The following is a 21,129-nucleotide window of genomic DNA, read 5'->3' as shown; positions in this document are numbered from 1 at the left end:
GGACTGCATTGCCCAGTGTGTGCATTGAGGAGCACATGTTTGTCTTTACTGGGGAGCAAGTTTGCACTCATGAATGTGGCAAAACATTCAAATCCGTAAGTGGGTGAACATCAAAGTCCTAGATGCTGCAAATCTCTATATCTGGATACGGAATGACTGAAAAAAGTTATGTCTCCAGTGTCAAAATGTGTGTAATGCACTAGTAATTCATTTCCTTTATTGACCAGTGAGGTAGCCATGTATGGAGGTGCTGTAGAGTGAAAATCAAGTTGCAAGTGGCAGTGATCCATCTGCCTGGATAGCTCAGTCGGTAGAGCATCAGACTTTTAATCTGAGGGTCCAGGGTTCAAGTCCCTGTTCAGGCGTACCTTTGCTTCTTTTAAAAAAAAATAAGCAGGAAATATGAATTGCTCATTCTAATATGTGCTATTTCTGATGGCATCGCAACCTTGGGCAATATGACTCTAAGGTAGTGGAGTCCAGAGTTCTTGGATGCTTTGCCAACATTTCAAGCCTGACTGTGCTTCTAAATAGCATGAAACAGCAATCTTTGTACAAAGTTTTAATATTGGGGAGACAGATTGGTCGAAAAAAAAGCAGACAGGCGCTGTTGAGATTCGAACTCAGGATCTCCTGTTTACTAGACAGGCGCTTTAACCAACTAAGCCACAGCACCTTTTTTGCATCTGGTCTCCTTTCCTTCCTCATGTAATCATTTAGAAGTGAAATCCACTTTTTTAAGGCTGGGCTTCTGTTGCAATATAACTTTTCAAAATGTTTTCCAATTGACTGAAACTCCATTGCACAAAACGAGCATGTCATTAATCGTCGATTTAGAGTGGACTGCATTGCCCAGTGTGTGCATTGAGGAGCACATGTTCGTCTTTACTGGGGAGCAAGTTTGCACTCATGAATGTGGCAAAACATTCAAATCCGTAAGTGGGTGAACATTAAAGTCCTAGATGCTGCAAATCTCTATATCTGGATACGGAATGACTGAAAAAAGTTATGTCTCCAGTGTCAAAATGTGTGTAATGCACTAGTAATTCATTTCCTTTATTGACCAGTGAGGTAGCCATGTATGGAGGTGCTGTAGAGTGAAAATCAAGTTTCAAATGGGCAGTGATCCCTGTGCCTGGATAGCTCAGTCGGTAGAGCATCAGACTTTTAATCTGAGGGTCCAGGGTTCAAGTCCCTGTTCAGGCGTACCTTTGCTTCTTTTACAAAAAATTAAGCAGGAAATATGAATTGCTCATTCTAATATGTGCTATTTCTGATGGCATCGCAACCTTGGGCAATATGATTCTAAGGTAGTGGAGTCCAGAGTTCTTGGATGCTTTGCCAACATTTCAAGCCTGACTGTGCTTCTAAATAGCATGAAATAGCAATCTTTGTACAAAGTTTTAATATTGGGGAGACAGATTGGTCGAAAAAAAAGCAGACAGGCGCTGCTGAGATTCGAACTCAGGATCTCCTGTTTACTAGACAGGCGCTTTAACCAACTAAGCCACAGCACCTTTTTTGCATCTGGTCTCCTTTCCTTCCTCATGTAATCATTTAGAAGTGAAATCCACTTTTTTAAGGCTGGGCTTCTGTTGCAATATAACTTTTCAAAATGTTTTCCAATTGACTGAAACTCCATTGCACAAAACGAGCATGTCATTAATCGTCGATTTAGAGTGGACTGCATTGCCCAGTGTGTGCATTGAGGAGCACATGTTCGTCTTTACTGGGGAGTAAGTTTGCACTCATGAATGTGGCAAAACATTCAAATCCGTAAGTGGGTGAACATTAAAGTCCTAGATGCTGCAAATCTCTATATCTGGATACGGAATGACTGAAAAAAGTTATGTCTCCAGTGTCAAAATGTGTGTAATGCACTAGTAATTCATTTCCTTTATTGACCAGTGAGGTAGCCATGTATGGAGGTGCTGTAGAGTGAAAATCAAGTTTCAAATGGCAGTGATCCATCTGCCTGGATAGCTCAGTCGGTAGAGCATCAGACTTTTAATCTGAGGGTCCAGGGTTCAAGTCCCTGTTCAGGCGTACCTTTGCTTCTTTTACAAAAAATTAAGCAGGAAATATGAATTGCTCATTCTAATATGTGCTATTTCTGATGGCATCGCAACCTTGGGCAATATGACTCTAAGGTAGTGGAGTCCAGAGTTCTTGGATGCTTTGCCAACATATCAAGCCTGACTGTGCTTCTAAATAGCATGAAATAGCAATCTTTGTACAAAGTTTTAATATTGGGGAGACAGATTGGTCGAAAAAAAGCAGACAGGCGCTGCTGAGATTCGAACTCAGGATCTCCTGTTTACTAGACAGGCGCTTTAACCAACTAAGCCACAGCACCTTTTTTGCATCTGGTCTCCTTTCCTTCCTCATGTAATCATTTAGAAGTGAAATCCACTTTTTTAAGGCTGGGCTTCTGTTGCAATATAACTTTTCAAAATGTTTTCCAATTGACTGAAACTCCATTGCACAAAACGAGCATGTCATTAATCGTCGATTTAGAGTGGACTGCATTGCCCAGTGTGTGCATTGAGGAGCACATGTTCGTCTTTACTGGGGAGTAAGTTTGCACTCATGAATGTGGCAAAACATTCAAATCCGTAAGTGGGTGAACATTAAAGTCCTAGATGCTGCAAATCTCTATATCTGGATACGGAATGACTGAAAAAAGTTATGTCTCCAGTGTCAAAATGTGTGTAATGCACTAGTAATTCATTTCCTTTATTGACCAGTGAGGTAGCCATGTATGGAGGTGCTGTAGAGTGAAAATCAAGTTTCAAATGGCAGTGATCCATCTGCCTGGATAGCTCAGTCGGTAGAGCATCAGACTTTTAATCTGAGGGTCCAGGGTTCAAGTCCCTGTTCTGGCGTACCTTTGCTTCTTTTACAAAAAATTAAGCAGGAAATATGAATTGCTCATTCTAATATGTGCTATTTCTGATGGCATCGCAACCTTGGGCAATATGACTCTAAGGTAGTGGAGTCCAGAGTTCTTGGATGCTTTGCCAACATTTCAAGCCTGACTGTGCTTCTAAATAGCATGAAATAGCAGTCTTTGTACAAAGTTTTAATATTGGGGAGACAGATTGGTCGAAAAAAAAGCAGACAGGCGCTGCTGAGATTCGAACTCAGGATCTCCTGTTTACTAGACAGGCGCTTTAACCAACTAAGCCACAGCACCTTTTTTGCATCTGGTCTCCTTTCCTTCCTCATGTAATCAATCAGAAGTGAAATCCACTTTTTTAAGGCTGGGCTTCTGTTGCAATATAACTTTTCAAAATGTTTTCCAATTGACTGAAACTCCATTGCACAAAACGAGCATGTCATTAATCGTCGATTTAGAGTGGACTACATTGCCCAGTGTGTGCATTGAGGAGCACATGTTCGTCTTTACTGGGGAGCAAGTTTGCACTCATGAATGTGGCAAAACATTCAAATCCGTTAGTGGGTGAACATTAAAGTCCTAGATGCTGCAAATCTCTATATCTGGATACGGAATGACTGAAAAAAGTTATGTCTCCAGTGTCAAAATGTGTGTAATGCACTAGTAATTCATTTCCTTTATTGACCAGTGAGGTAGCCATGTATGGAGGTGCTGTAGAGTGAAAATCAAGTTTCAAATGGGCAGTGATCCCTGTGCCTGGATAGCTCAGTCGGTACAGCATCAGACTTTTAATCTGAGGGTCCAGGGTTCAAGTCCCTGTTCAGGCGTACCTTTGCTTCTTTTACAAAAAATTAAGCAGGAAATATGAATTGCTCATTCTAATATGTGCTATTTCTGATGGCATCGCAACCTTGGGCAATATGACTCTAAGGTAGTGGAGTCCAGAGTTCTTGGATGCTTTGCCAACATTTCAAGCCTCACTGTGCTTCTAAATAGCATGAAATAGCAATCTTTGTACAAAGTTTTAATATTGGGGAGACAGATTGGTCGAAAAAAAAGCAGACAGGCGCTGCTGAGATTCGAACTCAGGATCTCCTGTTTACTAGACAGGCGCTTTAACCAACTAAGCCACAGCACCTCTTTTGCATCTGATCTCCTGTCCTTCCTCATGTAATCATTTAGAAGTGAAATCCACTTTTTTTAAGGCTGGGCTTCTGTTGCAATATAACTTTACAAAATGTTTTCCAATTGACTGAAACTCCATTGCACAAAACGAGCATGTCATTAATCGTTGATTTAGAGTGGACTGCATTGCCCAGTGTGTGTATTGAGGAGCACATGTTCGCCTTTACTGGGGAGCAATTTTGCACTCATGAATGTGGCAAAACATTCAAATCCGTAAGTGGGTGAACATTAAAGTCCTAGATGCTGCAAATCTCTATATCTGGATACGGAATGACTGAAAAAAGTTATGTCTCCAGTGTCAAAATGTGTGTAATGCACTAGTAATTCATTTCCTTTATTGACCAGTGAGGTAGCCATGTATGGAGGTGCTGTCGAGTGAAAATCAAGTTTCAAATGGGCAGTGATCCCTGTGCCTGGATAGCTCAGTCGGTAGAGCATCAGACTTTTAATCTGAGGGTCCAGGGTTCAAGTCCCTGTTCAGGCGTACCTTTGCTTCTTTTACAAAAAATTAAGCAGGAAATATGAATTGCTCATTCTAATATGTGCTATTTCTGATGGCATCGCAACCTTGGGCAATATGACTCTAAGGTAGTGGAGTCCAGAGTTCTTGGATGCTTTACCAACATTTCAAGCCTCACTGTGCTTCTAAATAGCATGAAATAGCAATCTTTGTACAAAGTTTTAATATTGGGGAGACAGATTGGTCGAAAAAAAAGCAGACAGGCGCTGCTGAGATTCGAACTCAGGATCTCCTGTTTACTAGACAGGCGCTTTAACCAACTAAGCCACAGCACCCTTTTTGCATCTGGTCTCCTTTCCTTCCTCATGTAATCATTTAGAAGTGAAATCCACTTTTTTAAGGCTGGGCTTCTGTTGCAATATAACTTTTCAAAATGTTTTCCAATTGACTGAAACTCCATTGCACAAAACGAGCATGTCATTAATCGTCGATTTAGAGTGGACTGCATTGCCCAGTGTGTGCATTGAGGAGCACATGTTCGTCTTTACTGGGGAGCAAGTTTGCACTCATGAATGTGGCAAAACATTCAAATACGTAAGTGGGTGAACATTAAAGTCCTAGATGCTGCAAATCTCAATATCTGGATACGGAATGACTGAAAAAAGTTATGTCTCCAGTGTCAAAATGTGTGTAATGCACTAGTAATTCATTTCCTTTATTGACCAGTGAGGTAGCCATGTATGGAGGTGCTGTAGAGTGAAAATCAAGTTTCAAATGGCAGTGATCCATCTGCCTGGATAGCTCAGTCGGTAGAGCATCAGACTTTTAATCTGAGGGTCCAGGGTTCAAGTCCCTGTTCTGGCGTACCTTTGCTTCTTTTACAAAAAATTAAGCAGGAAATATGAATTGCTCATTCTAATATGTGCTATTTCTGATGGCATCGCAACCTTGGGCAATATGACTCTAAGGTAGTGGAGTCCAGAGTTCTTGGATGCTTTGCCAACATTTCAAGCCTGACTGTGCTTCTAAATAGCATGAAATAGCAGTCTTTGTACAAAGTTTTAATATTGGGGAGACAGATTGGTCGAAAAAAAAGCAGACAGGCGCTGCTGAGATTCGAACTCAGGATCTCCTGTTTACTAGACAGGCGCTTTAACCAACTAAGCCACAGCACCTTTTTTGCATCTGGTCTCCTTTCCTTCCTCATGTAATCAATCAGAAGTGAAATCCACTTTTTTAAGGCTGGGCTTCTGTTGCAATATAACTTTTCAAAATGTTTTCCAATTGACTGAAACTCCATTGCACAAAACGAGCATGTCATTAATCGTCGATTTAGAGTGGACTACATTGCCCAGTGTGTGCATTGAGGAGCACATGTTCGTCTTTACTGGGGAGCAAGTTTGCACTCATGAATGTGGCAAAACATTCAAATCCGTTAGTGGGTGAACATTAAAGTCCTAGATGCTGCAAATCTCTATATCTGGATACGGAATGACTGAAAAAAGTTATGTCTCCAGTGTCAAAATGTGTGTAATGCACTAGTAATTCATTTCCTTTATTGACCAGTGAGGTAGCCATGTATGGAGGTGCTGTAGAGTGAAAATCAAGTTTCAAATGGGCAGTGATCCCTGTGCCTGGATAGCTCAGTCGGTACAGCATCAGACTTTTAATCTGAGGGTCCAGGGTTCAAGTCCCTGTTCAGGCGTACCTTTGCTTCTTTTACAAAAAATTAAGCAGGAAATATGAATTGCTCATTCTAATATGTGCTATTTCTGATGGCATCGCAACCTTGGGCAATATGACTCTAAGGTAGTGGAGTCCAGAGTTCTTGGATGCTTTGCCAACATTTCAAGCCTCACTGTGCTTCTAAATAGCATGAAATAGCAATCTTTGTACAAAGTTTTAATATTGGGGAGACAGATTGGTCGAAAAAAAAGCAGACAGGCGCTGCTGAGATTCGAACTCAGGATCTCCTGTTTACTAGACAGGCGCTTTAACCAACTAAGCCACAGCACCTCTTTTGCATCTGATCTCCTGTCCTTCCTCATGTAATCATTTAGAAGTGAAATCCACTTTTTTTAAGGCTGGGCTTCTGTTGCAATATAACTTTACAAAATGTTTTCCAATTGACTGAAACTCCATTGCACAAAACGAGCATGTCATTAATCGTTGATTTAGAGTGGACTGCATTGCCCAGTGTGTGTATTGAGGAGCACATGTTCGCCTTTACTGGGGAGCAATTTTGCACTCATGAATGTGGCAAAACATTCAAATCCGTAAGTGGGTGAACATTAAAGTCCTAGATGCTGCAAATCTCTATATCTGGATACGGAATGACTGAAAAAAGTTATGTCTCCAGTGTCAAAATGTGTGTAATGCACTAGTAATTCATTTCCTTTATTGACCAGTGAGGTAGCCATGTATGGAGGTGCTGTCGAGTGAAAATCAAGTTTCAAATGGGCAGTGATCCCTGTGCCTGGATAGCTCAGTCGGTAGAGCATCAGACTTTTAATCTGAGGGTCCAGGGTTCAAGTCCCTGTTCAGGCGTACCTTTGCTTCTTTTACAAAAAATTAAGCAGGAAATATGAATTGCTCATTCTAATATGTGCTATTTCTGATGGCATCGCAACCTTGGGCAATATGACTCTAAGGTAGTGGAGTCCAGAGTTCTTGGATGCTTTACCAACATTTCAAGCCTCACTGTGCTTCTAAATAGCATGAAATAGCAATCTTTGTACAAAGTTTTAATATTGGGGAGACAGATTGGTCGAAAAAAAAGCAGACAGGCGCTGCTGAGATTCGAACTCAGGATCTCCTGTTTACTAGACAGGCGCTTTAACCAACTAAGCCACAGCACCCTTTTTGCATCTGGTCTCCTTTCCTTCCTCATGTAATCATTTAGAAGTGAAATCCACTTTTTTAAGGCTGGGCTTCTGTTGCAATATAACTTTTCAAAATGTTTTCCAATTGACTGAAACTCCATTGCACAAAACGAGCATGTCATTAATCGTCGATTTAGAGTGGACTGCATTGCCCAGTGTGTGCATTGAGGAGCACATGTTCGTCTTTACTGGGGAGCAAGTTTGCACTCATGAATGTGGCAAAACATTCAAATCCGTAAGTGGGTGAACATTAAAGTCCTAGATGCTGCAAATCTCAATATCTGGATACGGAATGACTGAAAAAAGTTATGTCTCCAGTGTCAAAATGTGTGTAATGCACTAGTAATTCATTTCCTTTATTGACCAGTGAGGTAGCCATGTATGGAGGTGCTGTAGAGTGAAAATCAAGTTTCAAATGGGCAGTGATCCCTGTGCCTGGATAGCTCAGTCGGTAGAGCATCAGACTTTTAATCTGAGGGTCCAGGGTTCAAGTCCCTGTTCAGGCGTATCTTTGCTTCTTTTACAAAAAATTTAGCAGGAAATATGAATTGCTCATTCTAATATGTGCTATTTCTGATGGCATCGCAACCTTGGGCAATATGACTCTAAGGTAGTGGAGTCCAGAATTCTTGGATGCTTTGCCAACATTTCAAGCCTGACTGTGCTTCTAAATAGCATGAAATAGCAATCTTTGTACAAAGTTTTAATATTGGGGAGACAGATTGGTCGAAAAAAAAGCAGACAGGCGCTGCTGAGATTCGAACTCAGGATCTCCTGTTTACTAGACAGGCGCTTTAACCAACTAAGCCACAGCACCCTTTTTGCATCTGGTCTCCTTTCCTTCCTCATGTAATCATTTAGAAGTGAAATCCACTTTTTTAAGGCTGGGCTTCTGTTGCAATATAACTTTTCAAAATGTTTTCCAATTGACTGAAACTCCATTGCACAAAACGAGCATGTCATTAATCGTCGATTTAGAGTGGACTGCATTGCCCAGTGTGTGCATTGAGGAGCACATGTTCGTCTTTACTGGGGAGCAAGTTTGCACTCATGAATGTGGCAAAACATTCAAATCCGTAAGTGGGTGAACATTAAAGTCCTAGATGCTGCAAATCTCAATATCTGGATACGGAATGACTGAAAAAAGTTATGTCTCCAGTGTCAAAATGTGTGTAATGCACTAGTAATTCATTTCCTTTATTGACCAGTGAGGTAGCCATGTATGGAGGTGCTGTAGAGTGAAAATCAAGTTTCAAATGGGCAGTGATCCCTGTGCCTGGATAGCTCAGTCGGTAGAGCATCAGACTTTTAATCTGAGGGTCCAGGGTTCAAGTCCCTGTTCAGGCGTATCTTTGCTTCTTTTACAAAAAATTTAGCAGGAAATATGAATTGCTCATTCTAATATGTGCTATTTCTGATGGCATCGCAACCTTGGGCAATATGACTCTAAGGTAGTGGAGTCCAGAATTCTTGGATGCTTTGCCAACATTTCAAGCCTGACTGTGCTTCTAAATAGCATGAAATAGCAATCTTTGTACAAAGTTTTAATATTGGGGAGACAGATTGGTCGAAAAAAAAGCAGACAGGCGCTGCTGAGATTCGAACTCAGGATCTCCTGTTTACTAGACAGGCGCTTTAACCAACTAAGCCACAGCACCTTTTTTGCATCTGGTCTCCTTTCCTTCCTCATGTAATCATTTAGAAGTGAAATCCACTTTTTTAAGGCTGGGCTTCTGTTGCAATATAACTTTTCAAAATGTTTTCCAATTGACTGAAACTCCATTGCACAAAACGAGCATGTCATTAATCGTCGATTTAGAGTGGACTGCATTGCCCAGTGTGTGCATTGAGGAGCACATGTTCGTCTGTACTGGGGAGCAAGTTTGCACTCATGAATGTGGCAAAACATTCAAATCCGTAAGTGGGTGAACATTAAAGTCCTAGATGCTGCAAATCTCTATATCTGGATACGGAATGACTGAAAAAGGTTATGTCTCCAGTGTCAAAATGTGTGTAATGCACTAGTAATTCATTTCCTTTATTGCCCAGTGAGGTAGCCATGTATGGAGGTGCTGTAGAGTGAAAATCAAGTTTCAAATGGGCAGTGATCCCTGTGCCTGGATAGCTCAGTCGGTAGAGCATCAGACTTTTAATCTGAGGGTCCAGGGTTCAAGTCCCTGTTCAGGCGTACCTTTGCTTCTTTTACAAAAAATTAAGCAGGAAATATGAATTGCTCATTCTAATATGTGCTATTTCTGATGGCATCGCAACCTTGGGCAATATGACTCTAAGGTAGTGGAGTCCAGAATTCTTGGATGCTTTGCCAACATTTCAAGCCTGACTGTGCTTCTAAATAGCATGAAATAACAATCTTTGTACAAAGTTTTAATATTGGGGAGACAGATTGGTCGAAAAAAAAGCAGACAGGCGCTGCTGAGATTCGAACTCAGGATCTCCTGTTTACTAGACAGGCGCTTTAACCAACTAAGCCACAGCACCTTTTTTGCATCTGGTCTCCTTTCCTTCCTCATGTAATCATTTAGAAGTGAAATCCACGTTTTTTAAGGCTAGGCTTCTGTTGCAATATAACTTTTCAAAATGTTTTCCAATTGACTGAAACTCCATTGCACAAAACGAGCATGTCATTAATCGTCGATTTAGAGTGGACTGCATTGCCCAGTGTGTGCATTGAGGAGCACATGTTCGTCTTTACTGGGGAGCAAGTTTGCACCCATGAATGTGGCAAAACATTCAAATCCGTAAGTGGGTGACCATTAAAGTCCTACATGCTGCAAATCTCTATATCTGGATACGGAATGACTGAAAAAAGTTATGTCTCCAGTGTCAAAATGTGTGTAATGCACTAGTAATTCATTTCCTTTATTGCCCAGTGAGGTAGCCATGTATGGAGGTGCTGTAGAGTGAAAATCAAGTTTCAAATGGGCAGTGATCCCTGTGCCTGGATAGCTCAGTCGGTAGAGCATCAGACTTTTAATCTGAGGGTCCAGGGTTCAAGTCCCTGTTCAGGCGTACCTTTGCTTCTTTTACAATAAATTAAGCAGGAAATATGAATTGCTCATTCTAATATTTGCTATTTCTGATGGCATCGCAACCTTGGGCAATATGACTCTAAGGTAGTGGAGACCAGAGTTCTTGGGTGCTTTGCCAACATTTCAAGCCTGACTGTGCTTCTAAATAGCATGAAATAGCAATCTTTGTACAAAGTTTTAATATTGGGGAGACAGATTGGTCGAAAAAAAAAGCAGAGAGGCGCTGCTGAGATTCGAACTCAGGATCTCCTTTTTACTAGACAGGCGCTTTAACCAACTAAGCCACAGCACCTTTTTTGCATCTGGTCTCCTTTCCTTCCTCATGTAATCATTTAGAAGTGAAATCCACTTTTTTTTAAGGCTGGGCTTCTGTTGCAATATAACTTTTCAAAATGTTTTCCAATTGACTGAAACTCCATTGCACAAAACGAGCATGTCATTAATCGTCGATTTAGAGTGGACTGCATTGCCCAGTGTGTGCATTGAGGAGCACATGTTCGTCTTTAATGGGGAGCAAGTTTGCACTCATGAATGTGGCAAAACATTCAAATCCGTAAGTGGGTGAACATTAAAGTCCTAGATGCTGCAAATCTCTATATCTGGATACGGAATGACTGAAAAAAGTTATGTCTCCAGTGTCAAAATGTGTGTAATGCACTAGTAATTCATTTCCTTTATTGACCAGTGAGGTAGCCATGTATGGAGGTGCTGTAGAGTGAAAATCAAGTTTCAAATGGGCAGTGATCCCTGTGCCTGGATAGCTCAGTTGGTAGAGCATCAGACTTTTAATCTGAGGGTCCAGGGTTCAAGTCCCTGTTCAGGTGTACCTTTGCTTCTTTTACAAAAAATTAAGCAGGAAATATGAATTGCTCATTCTAATATGTGCTATTTCTGATGGCATCGCAACCTTGGGCAATATGACTCTAAGGTAGTGGAGTCCAGAGTTCTTGGATGCTTTGCCAACATTTCAAGCCTGACTGTGCTTCTAAATAGCATGAAATAGCAATCTTTGTACAAAGTTTTAATATTGGGGAGACAGATTGGTCGAAAAAAAAGCAGACAGGCGCTGCTGAGATTCGAACTCAGGATCTCCTGTTTACTAGACAGGCGCTTTAACCAATTAAGCCACAGCACCTTTTTTGCATCTGGTCTCCTTTCCTTCCTCATGTAATCATTTAGAAGTGAAATCCACGTTTTTTAAGGCTAGGCTTCTGTTGCAATATAACTTTTCAAAATGTTTTCCAATTGACTGAAACTCCATTGCACAAAACGAGCATGTCATTAATCGTCGATTTAGAGTGGACTGCATTGCCCAGTGTGTGCATTGAGGAGCACATGTTCGTCTTTACTGGGGAGCAAGTTTGCACTCATGAATGTGGCAAAACATTCAAATCCGTAAGTGGGTGAACAGTAAAGTCCTAGATGCTGCAAATCTCTATATCTGGATACGGAATGACTGAAAAAAGTTATGTCTCCAGTGTCAAAATGTGTGTAATGCACTAGTAATTCATTTCCTTTATTGCCCAGTGAGGTAGCCATGTATGGAGGTGCTGTAGAGTGAAAATCAAGTTTCAAATGGGCAGTGATCCCTGTGCCTGGATAGCTCAGTCGGTAGAGCATCAGACTTTTAATCTGAGGGTCCAGGGTTCAAGTCACTGTTCAGGCGTACCTTTGCTTCTTTTACAAAAAATTAAGCAGGAAATATGAATTGCTCATTCTAATATGTGCTATTTCTGATGGCATCGCAACCTTGGGCAATATGACTCTAAGGTAGTGGAGTCCAGAGTTCTTGGAGGCTTGGCCAACATTTCAAGCCTGACTGTGCTTCTAAATAGCATGAAATAGCAATCTTTGTACAAAGTTTTAACATTGGGGAGACAGATTGGTCGAAAAAAAAGCAGACAGGCGCTGCTGAGATTCGAACTCAGGATCTCCTGTTTACTAGACAGGCGCTTTAACCAACTAAGCCACAGCACCTTTTTTGCATCTGGTCTCCTTTCCTTCCTCATGTAATCATTTAGAAGTGAAATCCACTTTTTTTAAGGCTAGGCTTCTGTTGCAATATAACTTTTCAAAATGTTTTCCAATTGACTGAAACTCCATTGCACAAAACGAGCATGTCATTAATCGTCGATTTAGAGTGGACTGCATTGCCCAGTGTGTGCATTGAGGAGCACATGTTCGTCTTTACTGGGGAGCAAGTTTGCACTCATGAATGTGGCAAAACATTCAAATCCGTAAGTGGGTGAACAGTAAAGTCCTAGATGCTGCAAATCTCTATATCTGGATACGGAATGACTGAAAAAAGTTATGTCTCCAGTGTCAAAATGTGTGTAATGCACTAGTAATTCATTTCCTTTATTGCCCAGTGAGGTAGCCATGTATGGAGGTGCTGTAGAGTGAAAATCAAGTTTCAAATGGGCAGTGATCCCTGTGCCTGGATAGCTCAGTCGGTAGAGCATCAGACTTTTAATCTGAGGGTCCAGGGTTCAAGTCACTGTTCAGGCGTACCTTTGCTTCTTTTACAAAAAATTAAGCAGGAAATATGAATTGCTCATTCTAATATGTGCTATTTCTGATGGCATCGCAACCTTGGGCAATATGACTCTAAGGTAGTGGAGTCCAGAGTTCTTGGAGGCTTGGCCAACATTTCAAGCCTGACTGTGCTTCTAAATAGCATGAAATAGCAATCTTTGTACAAAGTTTTAACATTGGGGAGACAGATTGGTCGAAAAAAAAGCAGACAGGCGCTGCTGAGATTCGAACTCAGGATCTCCTGTTTACTAGACAGGCGCTTTAACCAACTAAGCCACAGCACCTTTTTTGCATCTGGTCTCCTTTCCTTCCTCATGTAATCATTTAGAAGTGAAATCCACTTTTTTAAGGCTGGGCTTCTGTTGCAATATAACTTTTCAAAATGTTTTCCAATTGACTGAAACTCCATTGCACAAAACGAGCATGTCAGTAATCGACGATTTAGAGTGGACTGCATTGCCCAGTGTGTGCATTGAGGAGCACATGTACGTCTTTACTGGTGAGCAAGTTTGCACTCATGAATGCGGCAAAACATTCAAATGCGTGGGCTGGATGACCATTAAAGTCCTACATGCTGCAAATCTCTATATCTGGATACGGAATGACTGAAAAAAGTTATGTCTCCAGTGTCAAAATGTGTGTAATGCACTAGTAATTCATTTCCTTTATTGACCAGTGAGGTAGCCATGTATGGAGGTGCTGTAGAGTGAAAATCAAGTTTCAAATGGCAGTGATCCCTGTGCCTGGATAGCTCAGTCGGTAGAGCATCAGACTTTTAATCTGAGGGTCCAGGGTTCAAGTCCCTGTTCAGGCGTACCTTTGCTTCTTTTACAATAAATTAAGCAGGAAATATGAATTGCTCATTCTAATATTTGCTATTTCTGATGGCATCGCAACCTTGGGCAATATGACTCTAAGGTAGTGGAGACCAGAGTTCTTGGGTGCTTTGCCAACATTTCAAGCCTGACTGTGCTTCTAAATAGCATGAAATAGCAATCTTTGTACAAAGTTTTAATATTGGGGAGACAGATTGGTCGAAAAAAAAAGCAGAGAGGCGCTGCTGAGATTCGAACTCAGGATCTCCTTTTTACTAGACAGGCGCTTTAACCAACTAAGCCACAGCACCTTTTTTGCATCTGGTCTCCTTTCCTTCCTCATGTAATCATTTAGAAGTGAAATCCACTTTTTTTTAAGGCTGGGCTTCTGTTGCAATATAACTTTTCAAAATGTTTTCCAATTGACTGAAACTCTGAAACTCCATTGCACAAAACGAGCATGTCATTAATCGTCGATTTAGAGTGGACTGCATTGCCCAGTGTGTGCATTGAGGAGCACATGTTCGTCTTTAATGGGGAGCAAGTTTGCACTCATGAATGTGGCAAAACATTCAAATCCGTAAGTGGGTGAACATTAAAGTCCTAGGTGCTGCAAATCTCTATATCTGGATACGGAATGACTGAAAAAAGTTATGTCTCCAGTGTCAAAATGTGTGTAATGCACTAGTAATTCATTTCCTTTATTGACCAGTGAGGTAGCCATGTATGGAGGTGCTGTAGAGTGAAAATCAAGTTTCAAATGGGCAGTGATCCCTGTGCCTGGATAGCTCAGTTGGTAGAGCATCAGACTTTTAATCTGAGGGTCCAGGGTTCAAGTCCCTGTTCAGGTGTACCTTTGCTTCTTTTACAAAAAATTAAGCAGGAAATATGAATTGCTCATTCTAATATGTGCTATTTCTGATGGCATCGCAACCTTGGGCAATATGACTCTAAGGTAGTGGAGTCCAGAGTTCTTGGATGCTTTGCCAACATTTCAAGCCTGACTGTGCTTCTAAATAGCATGAAATAGCAATCTTTGTACAAAGTTTTAATATTGGGGAGACAGATTGGTCGAAAAAAAAGCAGACAGGCGCTGCTGAGATTCGAACTCAGGATCTCCTGTTTACTAGACAGGCGCTTTAACCAATTAAGCCACAGCACCTTTTTTGCATCTGGTCTCCTTTCCTTCCTCATGTAATCATTTAGAAGTGAAATCCACTTTTTTAAGGCTGGGCTTCTGTTGCAATATAACTTTTCAAAATGTTTTCCAATTGACTGAAACTCCATTGCACAAAACGAGCATGTCATTAATCGTCGATTTGGAGTGGACTGCATTGCCCAGTGTGTGCATGGGAGCAAGTTTGCACTCATGAATGTGGCAAAACATTCAAATCCGTAAGTGGGTGAACATTAAAGTCCTAGATGCTGCAAATCTCTATATCTGGATACGGAATGACTGAAAAAAGTTATGTCTCCAGTGTCAAAATGTGTGTAATGCACTAGTAATTCATTTCCTTTATTGCCCAGTGAGGTAGCCATGTATGGAGGTGCTGTAGAGTGAAAATCAAGTTTCAAATGGGCAGTGATCCCTGTGCCTGGATAGCTCAGTCGGTAGAGCATCAGACTTTTAATCTGAGGGTCCAGGGTTCAAGTCCCTGTTCAGGCGTACCTTTGCTTCTTTTACAAAAAATTAAGCAGGAAATATGAATTGCTCATTCTAATATGTGCTATTTCTGATGGCATCGCAACCTTGGGCAATATGACTCTAAGGTAGTGGAGTCCAGAGTTCTTGGATGCTTTGCCAACATTTCAAGCCTGACTGTGCTTCTAAATAGCATGAAATAGCAATCTTTGTACAAAGTTTTAATATTGGGGAGACAGATTGGTCGAAAAAAAAGCAGACAGGCGCTGCTGAGATTCGAACTCAGGATCTCCTGTTTACTAGACAGGCGCTTTAACCAACTAAGCCACAGCACCTTTTTTGCATCTGGTCTCCTTTCCTTCCTCATGTAATCATTTAGAAGTGAAATCCACTTTTTTAAGGCTGGGCTTCTGTTGCAATATAACTTTTCAAAATGTTTTCCAATTGACTGAAACTCCATTGCACAAAACGAGCATGTCATTAATCGTCGATTTAGAGTGGACTGCATTGCCCAGTGTGTGCATTGAGGAGCACATGTTCGTCTTTACTGGGGAGCAAGTTTGCACTCATGAATGTGGCAAAACATTCAAATCCGTAAGTGGGTGAACAGTAAAGTCCTAGATGCTGCAAATCTCTATATCTGGATACGGAATGACTGAAAAAAGTTATGTCTCCAGTGTCAAAATGTGTGTAATGCACTAGTAATTCATTTCCTTTATTGCCCAGTGAGGTAGCCATGTATGGAGGTGCTGTAGAGTGAAAATCACGTTTCAAATGGGCAGTGATCCCTGTGCCTGGATAGCTCAGTCGGTAGAGCATCAGACTTTTAATCTGAGGGTCCAGGGTTCAAGTCACTGTTCAGGCGTACCTTTGCTTCTTTTACAAAAAATTAAGCAGGAAATATGAATTGCTCATTCTAATATGTGCTATTTCTGATGTCATCGCAACCTTGGGCAATATGACTCTAAGGTAGTGGAGTCCAGAGTTCTTGGAGGCTTTGCCAACATTTCAAGCCTGACTGTGCTTCTAAATAGCATGAAATAGCAATCTTTGTACAAAGTTTTAACATTGGGGAGACAGATTGGTCGAAAAAAAAGCAGACAGGCGCTGCTGAGATTCAAACTCAGGATCTCCTGTTTACTAGACAGGCGCTTTAACCAACTAAGCCACAGCACCTTTTTTGCATCTGGTCTCCTTTCCTTCCTCATGTAATCATTTAGAAGTGAAATCCACTTTTTTTAAGGCTAGGCTTCTGTTGCAATATAACTTTTCAAAATGTTTTCCAATTGACTGAAACTCCATTGCACAAAACGAGCATGTCATTAATCGTCGATTTAGAGTGGACTGCATTGCCCAGTGTGTGCATTGAGGAGCACATGTTCGTCTTTACTGGGGAGCAAGTTTGCACTCATGAATGTGGCAAAACATTCAAATCCGTAAGTGGGTGACCATTAAAGTCCTACATGCTGCAAATCTCTATATCTGGATACGGAATGACTGAAAAAAGTTATGTCTCCAGTGTCAAAATGTGTGTAATGCACTAGTAATTCATTTCCTTTATTGACCAGTGAGGTAGCCATGTATGGAGGTGCTGTAGAGTGAAAATCAAGTTTCAAATGGGTAGTAATCCCTGTGCCTGGATAGCTCAGTCGGTAGAGCATCAGACTTTTAATCTGAGGGTCCAGGGTTCAAGTCCCTGTTCAGGCGTACCTTTGCTTCTTTTACAAAAAATTAAGCAGGAAATATGAATTGCTCATTCTAATATGTGCTATTTCTGATGGCATCGCAACCTTGGGCAATATGACTCTAAGGTAGTGGAGTCCAGAGTTCTTGGATGCTTTGCCAACATTTCAAGCCTGACTGTGCTTCTAAATAGCATGAAATAGCAATCTTTGTACAAAGTTTTAATATTGGGGAGACAGATTGGTCGAAAAAAAAGCAGACAGGCGCTGCTGAGATTCGAACTCAGGATCTCCTGTTTACTAGACAGGCGCTTTAACCAACTAAGCCACAGCACCTTTTTTGCATCTGGTCTCCTTTCCTTCCTCATGTAATCATTTAGAAGTGAAATCCACTTTTTTAAGGCTGGGCTTCTGTTGCAATATAACTTTTCAAAATGTTTTCCAATTGACTGAAACTCCATTGCACAAAACGAGCATGTCATTAATCGTCGATTTAGAGTGGACTGCATTGCCCAGTGTGTGCATTGAGGAGCACATGTTCGTCTTTACTGGGGAGCAAGTTTGCACTCATGAATGTGGCAAAACATTCAAATCCGTAAGTGGGTGAACATTAAAGTCCTAGATGCTGCAAATCTCTATATCTGGATACGGAATGACTGAAAAAAGTTATGTCTCCAGTGTCAAAATGTGTGTAATGCACTAGTAATTCATTTCCTTTATTGACCAGTGAGGTAGCCATGTATGGAGGTGCTGTAGAGTGAAAATCAAGTTTCAAATGGCAGTGATCCCTGTGCCTGGATAGCTCAGTCGGTAGAGCATCAGACTTTTAATCTGAGGGTTCAGGGTTCAAGTCCCTGTTCAGGCGTACCTTTGCTTCTTTTACAATAAATTAAGCAGGAAATATGAATTGCTCATTCTAATATTTGCTATTTCTGATGGCATCGCAACCTTGGGCAATATGACTCTAAGGTAGTGGAGACCAGAGTTCTTGGGTGCTTTGCCAACATTTCAAGCCTGACTGTGCTTCTAAATAGCATGAAATAGCAATCTTTGTACAAAGTTTTAATATTGGGGAGACAGATTGGTCGAAAAAAAAAGCAGAGAGGCGCTGCTGAGATTCGAACTCAGGATCTCCTTTTTACTAGACAGGCGCTTTAACCAACTAAGCCACAGCACCTTTTTTGCATCTGGTCTCCTTTCCTTCCTCATGTAATCATTTAGAAGTGAAATCCACTTTTTTTTAAGGCTGGGCTTCTGTTGCAATATAACTTTTCAAAATGTTTTCCAATTGACTGAAACTCCATTGCACAAAACGAGCATGTCATTAATCGTCGATTTAGAGTGGACTGCATTGCCCAGTGTGTGCATTGAGGAGCACATGTTCGTCTTTAATGGGGAGCAAGTTTGCACTCATGAATGTGGCAAAACATTCAAATCCGTAAGTGGGTGAACATTAAAGTCCTAGATGCTGCAAATCTCTATATCTGGATACGGAATGACTGAAAAAAGTTATGTCTCCAGTGTCAAAATGTGTGTAATGCACTAGTAATTCATTTCCTTTATTGACCAGTGAGGTAGCCATGTATGGAGGTGCTGTAGAGTGAAAATCAAGTTTCAAATGGGCAGTGATCCCTGTGCCTGGATAGCTCAGTTGGTAGAGCATCAGACTTTTAATCTGAGGGTCCAGGGTTCAAGTCCCTGTTCAGGTGTACCTTTGCTTCTTTTACAAAAAATTAAGCAGGAAATATGAATTGCTCATTCTAATATGTGCTATTTCTGATGGCATCGCAACCTTGGGCAATATGACTCTAAGGTAGTGGAGTCCAGAGTTCTTGGATGCTTTGCCAACATTTCAAGCCTGACTGTGCTTCTAAATAGCATGAAATAGCAATCTTTGTACAAAGTTTTAATATTGGGGAGACAGATTGGTCGAAAAAAAAGCAGACAGGCGCTGCTGAGATTCGAACTCAGGATCTCCTGTTTACTAGACAGGCGCTTTAACCAATTAAGCCACAGCACCTTTTTTGCATCTGGTCTCCTTTCCTTCCTCATGTAATCATTTAGAAGTGAAATCCACTTTTTTAAGGCTGGGCTTCTGTTGCAATATAACTTTTCAAAATGTTTTCCAATTGACTGAAACTCCATTGCACAAAACGAGCATGTCATTAATCGTCGATTTGGAGTGGACTGCATTGCCCAGTGTGTGCATGGGAGCAAGTTTGCACTCATGAATGTGGCAAAACATTCAAATCCGTAAGTGGGTGAACATTAAAGTCCTAGATGCTGCAAATCTCTATATCTGGATACGGAATGACTGAAAAAAGTTATGTCTCCAGTGTCAAAATGTGTGTAATGCACTAGTAATTCATTTCCTTTATTGCCCAGTGAGGTAGCCATGTATGGAGGTGCTGTAGAGTGAAAATCAAGTTTCAAATGGGCAGTGATCCCTGTGCCTGGATAGCTCAGTCGGTAGAGCATCAGACTTTTAATCTGAGGGTCCAGGGTTCAAGTCCCTGTTCAGGTGTACCTTTGCTTCTTTTACAAAAAATTAAGCAGGAAATATGAATTGCTCATTCTAATATGTGCTATTTCTGATGGCATCGCAACCTTGGGCAATATGACTCTAAGGTAGTGGAGTCCAGAGTTCTTGGATGCTTTGCCAACATTTCAAGCCTGACTGTGCTTCTAAATAGCATGAAATAGCAATCTTTGTACAAAGTTTTAATATTGGGGAGACAGATTGGTCGAAAAAAAAGCAGACAGGCGCTGCTGAGATTCAAACTCAGGATCTCCTGTTTACTAGACAGGCGCTTTAACCAACTAAGCCGCAGCACCTTTTTTGCATCTGGTCTCCTTTCCTTCCTCATGTAATCATTTAGAAGTGAAATCCACTTTTTTAAGGCTGGGCTTCTGTTGCAATATAACTTTTCAAAATGTTTTCCAATTGACTGAAACTCCATTGCACAAAACGAGCATGTCATTAATCGTCGATTTAGAGTGGACTGCATTGCCCAGTGTGTGCATTGAGGAGCACATGTTCGTCTTTACTGGGGAGCAAGTTTGCACTCATGAATGTGGCAAAACATTCAAATCCGTAAGTGGGTGAACATTAAAGTCCTAGATGCTGCAAATCTCTATATCTGGATACGGAATGACTGAAAAAAGTTATGTCTCCAGTGTCAAAATGTGTGTAATGCACTAGTAATTCATTTCCTTTATTGACCAGTGAGGTAGCCATGTATGGAGGTGCTGTAGAGTGAAAATCAAGTTTCAAATGGGCAGTGATCCCTGTGCCTGGATAGCTCAGTCGGTAGAGCATCAGACTTTTAATCTGAGGGTCCAGGGTTCAAGTCCCTGTTCAGGCGTACCTTTGCTTCTTTTACAAAAAATTAAGCAGGAAATATGAATTGCTCATTCTAATATGTGCTATTTCTGATGGCATCGCAACCTTGGGCAATATGACTCTAAGGTAGTGGAGTCCAGAGTTCTTGGATGCTTTGCCAACATTTCAAGCCTGACTGTGCTTCTAAATAGCATGAAATAGCAATCTTTGTACAAAGTTTTAATATTGGGGAGACAGATTGGTCGAAAAAAAAGCAGACAGGCGCTGCTGAGATTCGAACTCAGGATCTCCTGTTTACTAGACAGGCGCTTTAACCAACTAAGCCACAGCACCTTTTTTGCATCTGGTCTCCTTTCCTTCCTCATGTAATCATTTAGAAGTGAAATCCACGTTTTTTAAGGCTAGGCTTCTGTTGCAATATAACTTTTCAAAATGTTTTCCAATTGACTGAAACTCCATTGCACAAAACGAGCATGTCATTAATCGTCGATTTAGAGTGGACTGCATTGCCCAGTGTGTGCATTGAGGAGCACATGTTCGTCTTTACTGGGGAGCAAGTTTGCACTCATGAATGTGGCAAAACATTCAAATCCGTAAGTGGGTGACCATTAAAGTCCTACATGCTGCAAATCTCTA

At 41.1% G+C, this 21,129-nt stretch overlaps 13 non-coding genes across 13 annotated transcripts; all 13 read left to right on the top strand.

Moving 5' to 3' along the window:
- Window positions 1-292: 292 nt before the first annotated feature.
- On the top strand, window positions 293-365 carry TRNAK-UUU (transfer RNA lysine (anticodon UUU)). Its single transcript has one exon. It is a non-coding gene; the product is annotated as a tRNA-Lys (tRNA).
- A 768-nt stretch (window positions 366-1,133) lies between these two features.
- TRNAK-UUU (transfer RNA lysine (anticodon UUU)) lies at window positions 1,134-1,206 on the top strand. The gene has a single exon. It is a non-coding gene; the product is annotated as a tRNA-Lys (tRNA).
- A 767-nt stretch (window positions 1,207-1,973) lies between these two features.
- TRNAK-UUU (transfer RNA lysine (anticodon UUU)) lies at window positions 1,974-2,046 on the top strand. The gene has a single exon. It is a non-coding gene; the product is annotated as a tRNA-Lys (tRNA).
- A 2,449-nt stretch (window positions 2,047-4,495) lies between these two features.
- On the top strand, window positions 4,496-4,568 carry TRNAK-UUU (transfer RNA lysine (anticodon UUU)). Its single transcript has one exon. It is a non-coding gene; the product is annotated as a tRNA-Lys (tRNA).
- Window positions 4,569-7,018: 2,450 nt separating this feature from the next.
- Window positions 7,019-7,091, top strand: TRNAK-UUU (transfer RNA lysine (anticodon UUU)). Its single transcript has one exon. It is a non-coding gene; the product is annotated as a tRNA-Lys (tRNA).
- Window positions 7,092-7,859: 768 nt separating this feature from the next.
- Window positions 7,860-7,932, top strand: TRNAK-UUU (transfer RNA lysine (anticodon UUU)). Its single transcript has one exon. It is a non-coding gene; the product is annotated as a tRNA-Lys (tRNA).
- Window positions 7,933-8,700: 768 nt separating this feature from the next.
- Window positions 8,701-8,773, top strand: TRNAK-UUU (transfer RNA lysine (anticodon UUU)). Its single transcript has one exon. It is a non-coding gene; the product is annotated as a tRNA-Lys (tRNA).
- Window positions 8,774-9,541: 768 nt separating this feature from the next.
- On the top strand, window positions 9,542-9,614 carry TRNAK-UUU (transfer RNA lysine (anticodon UUU)). Its single transcript has one exon. It is a non-coding gene; the product is annotated as a tRNA-Lys (tRNA).
- A 769-nt stretch (window positions 9,615-10,383) lies between these two features.
- On the top strand, window positions 10,384-10,456 carry TRNAK-UUU (transfer RNA lysine (anticodon UUU)). Its single transcript has one exon. It is a non-coding gene; the product is annotated as a tRNA-Lys (tRNA).
- A 3,296-nt stretch (window positions 10,457-13,752) lies between these two features.
- Window positions 13,753-13,825, top strand: TRNAK-UUU (transfer RNA lysine (anticodon UUU)). The gene has a single exon. It is a non-coding gene; the product is annotated as a tRNA-Lys (tRNA).
- A 1,594-nt stretch (window positions 13,826-15,419) lies between these two features.
- TRNAK-UUU (transfer RNA lysine (anticodon UUU)) lies at window positions 15,420-15,492 on the top strand. The gene has a single exon. It is a non-coding gene; the product is annotated as a tRNA-Lys (tRNA).
- Window positions 15,493-17,102: 1,610 nt separating this feature from the next.
- TRNAK-UUU (transfer RNA lysine (anticodon UUU)) lies at window positions 17,103-17,175 on the top strand. The gene has a single exon. It is a non-coding gene; the product is annotated as a tRNA-Lys (tRNA).
- A 3,267-nt stretch (window positions 17,176-20,442) lies between these two features.
- Window positions 20,443-20,515, top strand: TRNAK-UUU (transfer RNA lysine (anticodon UUU)). The gene has a single exon. It is a non-coding gene; the product is annotated as a tRNA-Lys (tRNA).
- Window positions 20,516-21,129: the final 614 nt, after the last annotated feature.

Source organism: Ambystoma mexicanum, unplaced genomic scaffold (genome assembly GCF_040938575.1).
Source record: "Ambystoma mexicanum isolate Mex_15411 unplaced genomic scaffold, UKY_AmexF1_1 Mex_scaf1, whole genome shotgun sequence".
NCBI classification, from domain to species: Eukaryota; Metazoa; Chordata; class Amphibia; order Caudata; family Ambystomatidae; genus Ambystoma; species Ambystoma mexicanum.
This window is presented reverse-complemented; position numbering and strand designations above follow the sequence as displayed.